The 14,858-nt window shown below is 42.7% G+C and overlaps 1 protein-coding gene across 6 annotated transcripts in view; it reads right to left on the bottom strand.

Moving 5' to 3' along the window:
* Positions 1-14,858, bottom strand: part of LOC140735343 (septin-9-like) — a 416,923-nt gene that overhangs the window by 240,862 nt on the left and 161,203 nt on the right. The window contains exon 1 of one of the 6 annotated variants that reach the window (XM_073060283.1): positions 13,691-13,873. The exons of the other annotated variants lie outside the window; for them this stretch is intronic. The gene's annotated coding sequence lies outside the window, so the exon portion shown is untranslated. Of the gene's footprint in view, positions 1-13,690; positions 13,874-14,858 lie in introns of those variants that run through there. 6 annotated transcript variants of the gene reach the window in all.

The raw sequence follows: 14,858 nt of genomic DNA on the forward strand, positions 1-14,858 counted from the left end.
GCCATTGGGAATGGGACCTACTCTCGGGTTTCACAACTGGCGGCACGCCAAGGGCTCGGCCTAAGAACTCTGCTCGCCTTTGGAGGACCAAGCTTTTGTGGCTCTGGAGATGGGAGGGATCAGAGGTCGGTGTCCGGGCAGAAGACCAGTGTGTTGTGGGAGATGGAAGATTTCTGCCGGGGGGGGGGGGGGGAGAGATTGTTGCTTGCTGCCACTTAAGCACAGGAGTGAGAGGAGCTGGGGGGGGGGTGACTTTGGGGTTCTAACATTTAGCTGTCATTCATTCTTTGGGGGCACTCCTCTGTTTTTGTGGATGGTAGTGAAGAAAAAGCATTTCAAAATGTATATTGTATACATTTCTCTAACATTAAATGTACCTTTAAACACTGATACTCTGAGGTAAGTTGCTTGGGAATTTGAACTACTAAATTAATATATTTCTTTAATATCTGTTATTCTAATTGATAGAGACAAGGTCAATGGGATGAATTTAAAACTGTGAAGCATCAATCCAGAATATTCTGCTGGCCTGATGTAATCCATACAGTACAATAATGGTTAAGTCACTATCAGCCATTGATATGAAGACACAAGTTTAAATCTCACCATGGCAACTAGGGAATTTAAATATGAGTAATTGAAAAGAAAGCCTATCTCAATAATGGTAGCTTTAAAACTACCAGATTGTAATGAAATCTAGTTGGGGACAAAAATCTACTCATATCTTGAGACCCACTCTTAATTGCCAACTCAAATCAGGCACCTTTAGTGATGGATAATATGTAACACAAAACAGTACAGCACATGAATAGGCCCTTTGGCCCAAGATGTCTGTGCCAGCCATGATAACCAATCAAACTAAGCCGTTCTCCCTCCACTCCCTGCATTTTCATGGCCTCCTGAACTCCACTATCATCTCTGCTTCCACCACTGCCCTAGCATCATTGCCAGCCAGATCGGTATAAATATTTAAAAGTAAAGTGGAAGCATCTTTATTTATCACGTGTACATCAAAACATCAGAACATACAGTTGCTTGCATCTAATCAAATCGGAGAGGATTGTGCAGCCCACAAGCAACCGACACATCTGACACTAACATAGCATAACCACAACTCACTATCCCTAACCCGGATGTCTTTGGAATGTGGCAGGAAAGTGCAGCACCCGGAGGAAACCCATGTGGTCACAGGGAGAATGAACAGGCAGAGGCGGGAATCAAATCCCACTTGGTGATCACTAACCGCTTTGATAACGTGTGAGACCATTGAAAAGAAATGACCATTCAACCCTGCAAGGTAATTTTGTTGTTTAATAAGAATATCAAACCAAAAGAAATAAATCCCATCGAAGAGCAACTTTCCCATTCACAACTGATTCTTTGCCTCGAGGTCACCTTCCTCCTTAACCTCACTATTTCTTTATTTATTACTGAGACACACCACTTCAAGCCGTAACGACTAGCAACCCCCAATTTAACTCCAGCCCAACCACAGGACCAAATAATCTACGAATCTGTCAGCACAACTACTGTTGGCAGAATTTCAGATGGTGGAGAGCAGGCGTACAGGAAGGAGATAGATCAGGTTGAGTGGTGTCACATTCAACATCTGTAACACCACGGAAATGATTGTAGACTTCAGGGAGGGGATATCGAGGGAACACATCAGGAGATCAGAAGTGAAAAGAGTGAGCAGGTTCAAGCTCCTGAGTGTCAACAATTGCTGAAGATCTATCCTGAGCCTAATACATTGATGCAATTACAAAGAAGGCACAACAGTGGCTCTATTTCATTAGGAGTTTGAGACACTCACAAATTTCTACAGGTGTACCATGGAGAACATTCTAACTGGTTGTATCACTGTCTGGTATAGAGGGGCCACTGCACAGGGTCAAAAAATGCTCCAGAAAGTTGTAAGCTCAGACAGCTCCATCATGGCCACTATCCTCCCCAGCATCCAGGACACCTTCAAAAGGTGATGCCTCAAAAAGGAGGCATCCATCATTAAGGACCCCCATCACTCAGTTCATACCCTCTTCTCATTGTTACCATCAGGAGCTTGAAGACACACACTCAACATTTCAGGAACAGCTTCTTCCCTTCTGCCATCAGATTTCTGAGTGGACAAAGAACCAATGAACACCACCTCAGTACTTTCCCCCCTCTTTTTGCACTACTCATGTAATTCATTTTTTTTATATATACTTTTTACTGTAATTTATAGTTTTTATTAAGTGTTGCATTGTATTGCTGCTGCAAAACAGTAAGTTTCACCACAGATGCCAGTGATATTAAACCTGATTCCGATTCAAGACTTATAGCCTTCTTAGCCTTGGGGATCTGAGCGTTTTCCCAGATGCTTCTGAAGTATTGTGAGAGTACTTGTCTCCACCTCCCCATTTCTGTCTGCTCTGGAAAGGTTTTAGAAGACTATGAAGCATGAGGCCATTCAGTCCATCAAATATCAAATATCATAGCTGATTTATTTTTTCTCTCAACTCCATTCTCCTGCCCGCTTTCTCCTCACAAGCCTGATACCCTTACTAATCAAGAACATATCAGTCTCCACTTTAAAATATATGTAATGACTTGGCCTCCACAACCCTCAGTGGTAATGAATTCCACAGATTCGCCATCTTCTGGTCCTAGACTCTCTCACTATTAGAAATATTCTCTCCATCTCCACCCTAACCCGAGACCGTATCCCCTGGTCATAGACTCTCCCACTATTGGAAAGATCTTCTCCACGTCCACTCATGTCCAGACCCATTTCTTTGAGAACAGTCTGGCTAGGCCCGAGTTGCTTTCTATGAAGACAAAGGGGAGATATAATCAAGGTGTGAAAAATGATGAGAGTACAGAGTGTGAAATAAAAGACTCAGTTCTCTTAGCAGAGAGAATCATATCCAAGGAACCTGAATGTTTAATTATTTACTAGTTATTAAAAGTTACAGATTGAGAGCTGGAAAGCAGGGGTACATAATTTAAGCTGGTCTTTTTAAGGTAGGAAAGATGTTTCAAGGCTCTCCTTGAATTTCCATAATTCACTTCTAACAATGAATACATGTTTTGGGGTGGCTCAATAGCGGAGTAGTTTGTGTAGCACTATTACAGCACCAGTGATCACTGACCAGGATTCAATTCCCGTCACTGCCAGTACGGAGTTTGTACATTCACCCGATGACTGGGTGAGCTGGTTTCCTACCACATTCCAAAGACGTACAGGTTAGGTTTAGTGAGTTGTGGGCATGATATGTTGGCGCCAGAAACGTGGCAACACAATCCTCGCTGATTTGTTTTGATTACAAACGACGCTCTTCCCTGTGTGTTTCAATATGCATATAACAAATAAAGCTAATCATCTGATATATGAGTCCAAACAGACGCCCAGAATTCAGTAACTGTTGGATAGAAATCAGAAATAAAAATCAACTCTTTCCAAATCATCATTACTGCATCTCAACAAAAAATGATGAATATGCACTGTCGCTAATTCAAACCGTGCACAATAACCTGAGAACAAGATGGGCTTTATCTAGGCCTACAATCTGTGGCCACCTTATTAGCAACACATGTACTCTTGCTTGTTAATGCAAATATCTGATCAGCCAATCAAGTGGCAGCACCTCAACGTACGAAAGCATGCAGACGTGGTCAAGAGGTTCAGTTGTGTTTCCAGATCAAACGTCAGAGTGGGGAAGAAATGTGATCTAAGTGACTTTGGCCATGGAATGATGGTTGGTGGGGTGGTTTGAGGTTCTCAGAAACTGCTGATATCAGATTTTCACACTCAACAGTCTCTAGAGTTTACAGAGAATGATGCGAAAAAGCAAAACAAATACATCCAGTGAGCAGCAATTCTTTGGGCAAAAGTGCCTTGTTAATGAGAGAGATCAGAAGAGAATGGCCAGAATGGTTCAGCTGACAGGAAGACAACAGTAACTCAAATAACCACACATTACAACAGTGTTGTGCAGAAGAGCATCTCTGAACTTACAACACGTCAAACTTTGAAGTGGAAGGGCTAAAGCAGCAGAAGACCATGAGCGTTCATGAGCATGAGATACCTAATATAGCCACCGTGTATATTTATGGACTGTATTTGCAGACTGATTCATTCCCGTTGAGACAAGGAGAGAAATATGACGCAGGAAGATCATCAAGAATAAACTTTCTCTTCCTGCCCCTCATGGTCTATCATAAATCCTCCCCCACCTTGCCCTCTCACAGCTTATTTTTCAGGCCTTGAATGGTTTAATCAGAAGCAATGCTGTTTCTAAATATTCCAAAATGAGCATTTTTTAGGAAGCAACAGTCAGCTGCTTTGGTTAAAAGACATTTAAAGCCTCTGGCCAAATAAAACAGCAACATGTTCCTAGATTGGTGAATCAGGCATGTTAACATCCTTTCTTCATCACTTCGCACTGCATCCTTTGGCAACATTGAGCTCTGAGAAATCACAGGGCAGGTCACTTCTCAACCTTTAGCTTCCTGCCTGGCGTTATACAGCTGTGCTGACATTCTTTTCCACCACTGGCCCATGTACGTACCAGGGTCGTGGAAAATACTCGAGGAAACTTGCCAAACTTTGCTCCTCTTCTAATGTAAATCCAGAATATTTTCTGCTTTTTTAAAAAAAAAATCATATTTCCAGCATCTGAGGCTTTTTTTGTGGTTACGATATTTCTCTTATCTTGGACGGAATGAGCAAAAAAAAACTAATGCGGATGCCCGTTTGGAGGGAACCAATCCCATAAGGCGAGTGGAACCCACAAAAAAGCCCCAGACACTTCACAGCACAACTTCCTTTTAATAATGTGTTTCCTCATAAAACCAGCTTCATCACAGTTTGATCCAAGTCGAAAATAAACTTCAGCCAAAATTACGGAAGTATATAAATCGTAAAACTGCAGATGTTATTGCTAGTTATGGCAATTTTATCTGTGACTCTTGCATACGTTTCATTTTTAGCTTTTTCATCATGAATTGGTGGGCTATAAAATGAAATGTAAACTTAGTTTTAGCTCTTGAATGTACAAAGGTACGAAAGACCCTTTGCTTCCAACTCGTATGCTCAAATTAAACTGTCGATTCCATCTGTACAGTGGTACTACAAAGTTTGTGAACCCTGTAGAATTTTCTTAATTTCTGCATAAGTATGACCTAAAATGTGATCAGATCTTCATGTAAGTCCTAAAACTAGATAAAGAAAACCTAATTTAATAAACACAAAAACCATTATACTTGTTCAGTTATTTATTGAGAAAAATTATCCAATATTGAGTGTATTTGTTTTAGTCTAAATCTAACTGTTTCTCCATTCACAAGAAGGACTATATGGGTACTTATTAACAACAACTGTTCCTGTCTCTTAAAACATAGACCATTTAGTCAAGAACTCCAGTACCATATCACTGCCAAGCTGCCTAAAAGTTAATAATTTTTGGTCCATTCCAATCTATTAAATTTTAAAATCTTTGACAAAACTTTGGCAAGAAATCGCATTTCTCTTAGGCAGTGATGTACTTCCTTAATCAAAGATGTAGGTTCAAATAAAGGGAACAAATTGCTGACCAAACAGAAAATTTTTCTATTGGAAATTTAGAAATGAGTGAACTTAGTACAATTATAATCACAGGAAATGCTGGAAACACTCAGCAGGCCAGGTAGCAACTTGGAAAGAGAAAAGAGAGCTAACATTTCAAGTTGAAGCGACTGAGAAAATTCTGACAGAGTCTTGGACTTGAAATAGTGATTCTGTTTCCTCTTCCACAGATGCTGGCTGACCCACTGAAAATTTCTAGCTTTTTTTTTAATTTCAGAATTCCAGATAAGCAATTTTATTTTGTTCCTGAATTTTGGACGGCGTGGTAGGGTAGTGGTTAGCACAATGCTGTTGGAGAGCCAGCAACCCAGCCTCAATTCCTGCCACTGCCTGTAAGGAGTTTACACGTTCTCCTTGTGACTGCGTGGGCTTCTCCTGGGCACGCTGGTTCCCTCCCATTTTTCAAGATGTACAGACGGGTTAGTAGGTTAATTGGTCACATGGGTGTAAGTGGACAGTGTGGATTTGTCAGGCCAAAAGGGCCTGTTACTGTGCCAAGTCTCTAAAATAAAATACCTCTGAACAAAAAAGAAAAAGAGAAAATAATTCAGTAAAATCTTTTGGAAACCCCTTTAACCAACATCTAGGAGCTTTAAATAAGATTATAAAATATTTCACGTTTCAGTAAAACTGTAAATATATCAGAGGTGGGAATCCGATTGAGCCAAAATAACTGAGAAGTGCATAGATAGGGAGAAACTTCTCTTAGCAGAGGAGGGCAGAGTCTAAGGTAAGGTACGGAGATCAGGGAGCGGGGGAGGACAAGGAAGATTTTTTTTCCACCCAGAGTATGATAGTCATCTGGAACATACAGCCTGAAAGGATGGTGGTGTTGGATGCTCTCATGGTGTTTGAGTAGCATTTAGATGAGCCCTTTAGACTCCATGGCAGACTATCATTGACCAGGAGAAGCCTTAGGTCCCACATCACAGGTTCAGGAAGGGTTACAGAAACATAGAAAACATACAGGCTCTTCAGCCCACTAAGCTGTGCTGAACATGTCCCTACCTTAGAACTACCTAGGCTTTACCCATAGCCCTCTATTTTTCTAAGCTCCACGTACCCATCCAGGAGTCTCTTAAAAGACCCTATTGTTTCTGCCTCCACCACCGTCACCGGCAGCCCATTTCATGCACTCACCACTCTGCGCAAAAAACTTACCCCGACAACTCCTCTGTACCTACTTCCAAACACCTTAAAACTGTGCCCTCTCGTGTTAGCCAATTCAGCCCTGGGAAAAAGCCTCTGACTATCCATGCGATCAATGCCTCTCATCATCTTGTACACCTCTATCAGGTCACCTCTCATCCTCCATCGCTCCAAGGAGAAAAGGCTGAGTTCACTCAACCTATCCTCATAAGGCATGCGCCCCAATCCAGGCAACATCCTTGTAAATCTCTGCACCCTTTCTATGGTTTCCACATCCTTCCTACAGTGAGGTGACCAGAATTAAGCACAGTACTCCAAGTTATTGCCCTACAAACATCAGGCTCCTGAACCAGTGTGGGTAACTTCAGTCTGGACTGATTCTACAGCCTACAGATTCACTTTCGTAGACTTTCTTACCACTTATCTTCTCAGCGTTATTTTCCTACTTGCACAATTTGTCTTTGGTACATTGGTTATTTGTCAGTCTGGTTATGTAGAGTTCTCTTTATAAAATCTATTGTATTTCATTATGTTCCTGTGAATCACTGTTAGAAAATTAATCTCAAGGTAGTATATAATAACATATTCGCACTGTGATAATAATTTTATTTTGACTTAGTCTTTTGACTTTGAGAAGGAATGCTTGGAGGACACGAAATGGAATTGACATAGGAAGGAAGGTTCTTGATGGCCTCCTTAAGCTCTGACTTTTCATCTTCATACACTTATGGTATAAGCAAATGCACCAATAGTATGCATGAGGGAAGCCCCAATCAGCACACTATTCAATCTTTTTATTGCTATCATAATTAAATATTGACAATGGGCCATTTCCCTGGCATGTAATGATATTTCAGAACTGCCCAGTATTGCAGTAGACAAGGCCTTCATCAAACACACACACACAAACTCAGCAGGTCAAGCAGCAATTAAGGAAGAGTTTAAACAATCAATGTTTTGGGTCCAAACCCTTCGTCAGGACTAGAAAGGAAGCCAAGACAAGGTGGGGGGGGGGGGGGGGAGGGGAGGGGAGGAGTACAAGCACACAAAACAATCTACAGATGCTAAAAATCCACAGTAGTGCAGGAAAAAAAAGAGGAAAAATAGTGAGGTAGTGTTCATGGGTTCAAGGATCATTCAGAAATATGATGGTGGACAGGAAGAAACTGTTCCTGAGTGTATGTCTCAGACTCCTGTACCTTCTCCCTGATGGTAGCAATGAGATGAGGACTTGTCTCAGTAATGGAGGTCCATAAGTCCTGGTTTATTATCCCTTTCAATTCCATTCTCCTACCTTCTCCCCATAACCCATAAGAATATATATCTGTATTTGTTCTAACCCTATATATGATAGAAATGAACTAATGGAAACGTTCTAGAAGTTTGGAAGTGCTTGGCACCCTTCCGAACACTTCATCTCTTATCCTTCGGCAAATAAACAGTCAACATTTCGGGCCGAGACCCTTCATCGGGACTGGCTAGAAAATGATAGGTGAGGAGGGTAGGTGGGTGGGCGGTTGAGGGGCGATGAAGAGAGAGGCTGGGATGCGATAATTGGTAGAAGTAAGGGCTGAAGAAGCAATCTGATAGGATAGGACAGTAGACCATGGGGGAAAGGGAATGAGGAGTGGAACCAGAGGGAGTTAATGGGCAAGTGAGGAATTCTTGTGCTTCAGTATTCAAGTCAGAAATTTAAATTCCCATTCTGCTCCCACTGTTTAAAAATAAATTTACAAGCTAGCATTGCAATGTATAAAGCACTCATTACATTTTTATTGGATAGCTGCTGATTTCCATTCAGTCCCATGAAATGTGAACAGAATAAGTTGAGAAACATGTGCCAATTATCCAGAAGCTCGTTGAGCAGGACAAAAATACCATCTTTGCAAAGTACCAAGCACTCAGGCATTGTTTTCTGAGGAGTGCTAACGGTGTGTGAACCATTCTTAAACTCGTTAGGGAGGCCAGTAATGAAAGCAGACAGATTAACCCAGTTACAATGCTCTGTGGGGGGGATGGGAGGGAAGTCAAGAATTAAAGGACAAATATACAGAAAGGTGCCAGAAGAGGGTCAGTAACATCATGAAAGATCCCATCCACCCTGCTAGTGGACTGTTCGTCCCACTCCCATCAGGGAGGAGGTTATGTAGCACCTACGTCAGGGCCACCAGACTCAAAAACGGTTACTTTCCCCAAGCAGTAAGGCTGATCAACACCTCCACCCACTAACCCACCGCACCACACCTCCAATCACCACTACTTTATCATTTCCTGTCAGTCACATTATGTACAGACACTCCTGCGCCTACTGTCACTTTGTGAACATACAATCAATTTACATAAACTATCTTATGCATTTATATTTATTATGAGTTTTTATTGCCTTCTTTATCTTATTGCTGTTTCTTTGTGCTGCATCAGAATCTGGAGTAACAATGATTTCATTCTCTTTTACCTTTGTGTACTGGAAAATACATTAAACAATCTAGAATCTTGAAAAGGTGAGAGTCAACGTAACTAATATTTATATTAGTGGTAACATTGAGTACTAATGGCAGCAGGTAAAGGCCTTGAGGACAGCTCAACCCCACAATATAGCACATGAGGCAAGTCACAAAGTGCCGGAGGAACTCAGCAGACGTTGCAAAGAGATGGTCAAAGCTGCAGGCCAAGACCACTCATTGGCATTTTCCATGCTGCTCCAGATTTTCAGCATCTGCAGTCTCTCTTGCGTCTCGGTGTCGGTGCAGCACACGGAGTTGATTCTGTAATCGAGAACCACCTTGATGATGAGGAACCCTGGCAGCGGTTTGGCACCGAGGCCTTGGAGTGACAATGCAAGACGGTAAGAAGCATAGGCATAGATTGAGTGGAGAGGCAAAGATTTTTTTCCCCCCAAGGATGGAAATGGTTAATAGCGGGGTGTGGGGGGAGGGGCATAATTTAAGGTGATTGCAGGAAAGTACAGGATAGATGATGAGGTAGGTTTTTTTCTACACAGAGTGTGAGTGCTGAGTTCAGGGATGGTGGTGAAGGCAAATACACTAGGGGCATTTAAAAAATTCTTAGATAGGCACATGGATGATAGAGAAATATAGGGTTACATAAGGGGGGAGGTTTACATTCATCTTAGAGTAGGTCAAAACATCAGGGGCCGATGAGCCTGTGCTGCAATGTTCTAACTTCTATGTCCTACAGGTAATCAGCCCACCAATTTACACCAGCTCTCAGAACAATACCATTTCTCAGCTAATTTTTCCAGTAATCTATTCTCCCATTTCCATAAACTCATCAACAGTGTCAACTAACGAATGCTCATAGTGCAGAGCTTCAGAGATACAAGGGATTCTGCAGGTGCTGGAAACACACACAAATGCTGGAGGAACTCAGCAGGTCAGGAAGCATCTATGGAGAAGAGTTAAACAGTCAGCTGATGGAGGGTCTTGGCTTGAAATGTCAGCTGTTTATTTATTTCCATGGATGCTGCTCGCCCTGCTGAGTTCCTCCAGCGATTTTCGTGTCACGCTTCAAAGACTTGTGTACAGGAATCTCAGCTAAAGTTCATGTGTAGACTACTACATTATACTGCCAGATTCAGGTGGGACATTAAACTTATGAAGTTTAATTTGGTGTATGTTGCTCTGCATTTCCAGCGTCTGCAAACATCTTGCATTTAAAGCTTATAAAAGGCTTAATCTACTTCCCATTCCCATTCTGACATGTTGGTCCATGGCCTGCTCTTCTGCCACAATGAGACCACTCTCAGGTTGGAGGAGCAACACCACACGTTCCATCAGGGTAGCCTCCGACCTGATGGCATGTACATCGATTTCCCAATCTTCTGGTAATTTCTCCCTCACCCCCTTTCTTTTTCCATTCCCCATTCCAGCTCCCATCTTATCCCTTCTTTTCTCCTTACTGCCCATCACCTCCTTTCCTTTCTCCCTTGGTCCACTGCCTTCTATCAAATTCCTTCTTCTTCTGACCTTTATATATCTCCCACCATTCACCTTTCAGCTTCTTACTGTGTGTCAGACATGGCTATAAGCAGCACTGGGGCCCCACAGGGGACTGTACTGCATCCCTTCCTGTTTACTCTGCATACCTCGGACTTTAGATACAACACTGAGTCGTCTGCAGAAATTCTATAATGACTCAGCAATAGTTGGGTGTATAAAGGGAAGATGGGTGGATGAATACAGAGGACTTTGTCAAACGGTGCAAGCTGAATCATCTGCAGTTCAGCATTAGTAAGACAAAGGAGATGGTGATGGACTTTAGGAAGACTAAGCCTGCACTGCTCCCTGTTACTGTTGATGGCAAGGACGTAGATGTGGTGAGGATCTACAAGCACCTGGGAGTGCACCTGGATGACAGACTTGAGTAGAGCACCAATACGGAGACTGTGTACACGAAGGGTCAGAATTACCTCTACTTCCTGAGGAGACTGAGGTCCTTTGGAGTATGCAGGCCTCTCCTTCACACGCTAACCAGTATAATCTTCAATGTGGTGGTGTGCTTGGGCAATGGCATCAACATGGGTGATGCCAACAGGCTCAATAAAATGATTAGAAAGGCTGGCTCTGTTATAAGATTCAAACTGGTCACACTATGGTAGAACAAAGGACTCTACGGAAAATCCTGGCAATTCCGGACAATGTTTCTCACCCTCTGCATGCCACCTTGGCTGAACAGAGGAGCACTTTTAGTAACAGACCAAGACAACTGCACTGCTCCAAAGAGCGCTATATGAGGTAATTCTTACCCTCGGCCATTAGGCTCTATAATGAGTCAAGCTGGGAAGTGTTGACCCCCTCCTGTTAGACTGCTTGAGGAAACTTATTTTTTATTCTTTTCTACTTCTCTCCTAACATTTATAAGTGTGCACTTGTAATGCTACTGCCACACTGTAATTTCCTTTGGGATCAATAAAGTATCTATTTAACTTCACCTATCACCTGAATCTTGTACTCCTCTGCCTTTCCCCACTCCCCAACCCCCATCTTATTCTGACCCTTCCTTTTCAGTCCTGATGAAGAGTCTTGGCCCAAAATGTCTCTCCGTAGATGTTTCCTGAACTGCTGAGTTCCTCCAGCATTTTAATGTGTATTCATTTGAAGGGCCTGTTCTCATCTGTACTGTTCTCTATGCATTCTCATGTGAATGTAACGACTCCCAATGGCAACTTTTCCATAAAACGTCAACGACCCAACACATTGATGTAATCACCAATAGAATGTTACCTGGGCTTCAGTACCTAAGTTACAGAGAAAGGTTGAACAAGTTAGGTCTTCATTCGTTGGAGGGTAGAAGGTTGAGGGGGGACTTGATAGAGGTATTTAAAATTATGAGGGGGATAGATAGAGTTGACACGGATAGGCTTTTTCCATTGAGAGTAGGGGAGATTCAAACAAGAGGACACAAGTTGAGAGTTAAGGGGCAAGAGTTTAGTGGTGACACGAGGGAGAACTTCTTTACTCAGAGAGTGGTAGTGGAACGAGCTTCCAGTAGAAGTGGTAGAGGCAGGTTCGATTTTGTCATTTTAAAAAAATTGGATAGGTATATGGACAGGAAAGGAATGGAGGGTTATGGGCTGAGTGCGGGTAGGTGGGACTAGGAGAGAGTAAGCGTTCGGCACGGACTAGAAGGGCTGAGATGGCCTGTTTCCGTGCTGTAATTGTTATATGGTTATACGATCACACCAGGCTAATACTTCACTTGGAGTTTGAGGAGATTTGGTCCCTCATCAAGGACTCTAGCAAATTTCTGCAGCTATACAGTGGAGAGCATTCTGAACGGGCATATCAATGGGTTAAACGATGCTGCAGAGGGTTGTAAACTCCATCACGGGCACATGCCTCCACACTATCAAGGACTGGTGTCTCCAGAAGGCGGCACCCAACATTAGAGACCCTCGCCATCTGGAATATGCCCTGTTCTCACCTCTGCCATTGGGTAGCAAGTACAGAACGCCCAAGACCCACACTCAACATTTTAGAAACAGCTTCTTTCCCTCCGTCATCAGATTTCACAATGGTTCATGAATCCCATAAACACCACCTCACTACTTCTCTTTTATGCTATTTATCTATTATAATTTTTACTTTTTTTTACATATTGCTGCCACAAAACAACAAATTCCACAACGTATGTTAATGATAATAAACCTGATTATGACATTGTCCTCACGATTCCGGGTAATATCTCTCTCTCTACAAATAGAATGAAAATGCTGCAGATGGCAGATATCTGAAATAAAGTGACAGGTCACCGGCCCGAAATTGTTAATTGTTTCTCCCTCCACAGGAGAAGCCTGAACATTTCCAGCTCTGTTATTTGGCCATGAGCGCATTGCTGCTGTGGGAGCTTGCTGTGCACAGCAGAGAGCCGAATCAGGCCGTTCGGCCCATCGAGTCCTCTCCGTGTCGATATCGAGCGAATATACACATCAATATTCATATTCACATCCAATTTACACAACCGTGAGTATAATACGTTATAACATAATTGAACTCGTAAGTATTTAAGGATGGCTGTAAAGTACAAAACCGATATTACTTCTTCCCTTCTCTTGTTACAGCCGAGTTCAAACTAACAGATCAGTACAGAAAGTCTGCAGTGGAGTGCTATTTTCTAAAGATCTGTATCAAATTTCAGTGCACAGTCATTAATGTCATGCAGGCGACAAAGTAAAATCAGCCCAGCCTGCAACCAACTGTGCCACGCTCCGGCCAAAATATCTGCGCAATCAATGAAACTCAGCTTCGACCCACAAACATCAACTGCATCTGAAACTCCGCATCCAGCGTGTGCACTTTTGCCTTAAAATCCTGTTCGTTCAGTCGCACGCAAGATATCAACGGAGACGGTACAGGCCTGGTAACCATTCTTCCTTAATACACGCCGTTAACTAGCCCGGTATGGGCAAGAGCTTACCTGCTTTGCGATCTGAGCGTTCCCCTCCCTGGTAGATTTTGCGGGAGGTGCACCTAGTTACTCGCAGAAATAAACCCGAGCGTCTCCGGGAGAGAGTGAGTGAGTGCGAGAGAGAGAGAGAGCAAATGAGCAAATGCAGGAAAGCCGCAACAGGAAGCAACGGACTACTACCCTATTTGCACTCCAGAGGAAGTAGGAGAGCGTGTGGGGACTCTCGACAATAGCAAGCAGCCCTATGTCAAAGCCTCATTGAATGAGAATCCCATTCAAGAGGGGAGGCAGCATATGGGAGGATCTGTTGGTCTGATTCAACGCAAGTAGACGCGCATTTAAAAATAATGCTCAGATCAGTGCCGGCGAAATCTCTTCCTTTTAGATCGAAGGGAAAGGGGGGCATATCATCAAATCTGTGGGAATTTAAATAGGTTTAAGAACGATGGCGCTTTCTACTCCATCTTAATCAAGTGATCGCCACGGGGAGCAGGGGAGACCCTTGGTGTCTGAATGGGGAAGCCTGTTTAGCTGTTCTTATTGTTCCATCTTTGCCTCTGCAGTGTAAGAACCCTTAAGAGGCTAAGGCTAGCCCACACATCTTCCTTCATATGCAAATCCGGACTTGTTCCCACTAAACCTCGTCTTCTCCCGCCCCCTCCCAGCTCCCCAGCCCCACAATACTGGATGGGAGGTGGTGAAATCTCTGGAAACCTCACATCTTGTTTTCATATAACGTCCAACATTTCCTGTTCATGATTAACGAGCGATGTCCAGGAACAAATTTCCTCCGGGGTGAATATCCGTCTTGTGAAGGGAATGGGGTCAAGTTTTATTCCTTGTAAGTGTTGAAGGATTTTTTTCCCAAAAAGATATAGGAGCAGAATGAGGCCATTCGGCCCTTTGAGTTTGCTCCGCCATTCAATCATGGATTATGAGGAGGGTAATTGCAAGCAGGTTTTTTCCATTGAGGTTGGGTGAGACTAGAACTAGAGGTCATGGATTAAGGGTGAAAGCAGGTCAATTTTAATATTTAAGAAAAAGTTAGATAGATAGATAGATACTTTATTCATCCCCATGGGGAAATTCAACATTTTTCCAATGTCCCATACACTTATTGTATCAAAAAGCAATTACATACAATACTTAACTCAGTATAAATATGATATGCATCTAA

The sequence above is a fragment of the Hemitrygon akajei genome, chromosome 11 (genome assembly GCF_048418815.1).
Source record: "Hemitrygon akajei chromosome 11, sHemAka1.3, whole genome shotgun sequence".
In the NCBI taxonomy this organism is placed as follows: Eukaryota; Metazoa; Chordata; class Chondrichthyes; order Myliobatiformes; family Dasyatidae; genus Hemitrygon; species Hemitrygon akajei.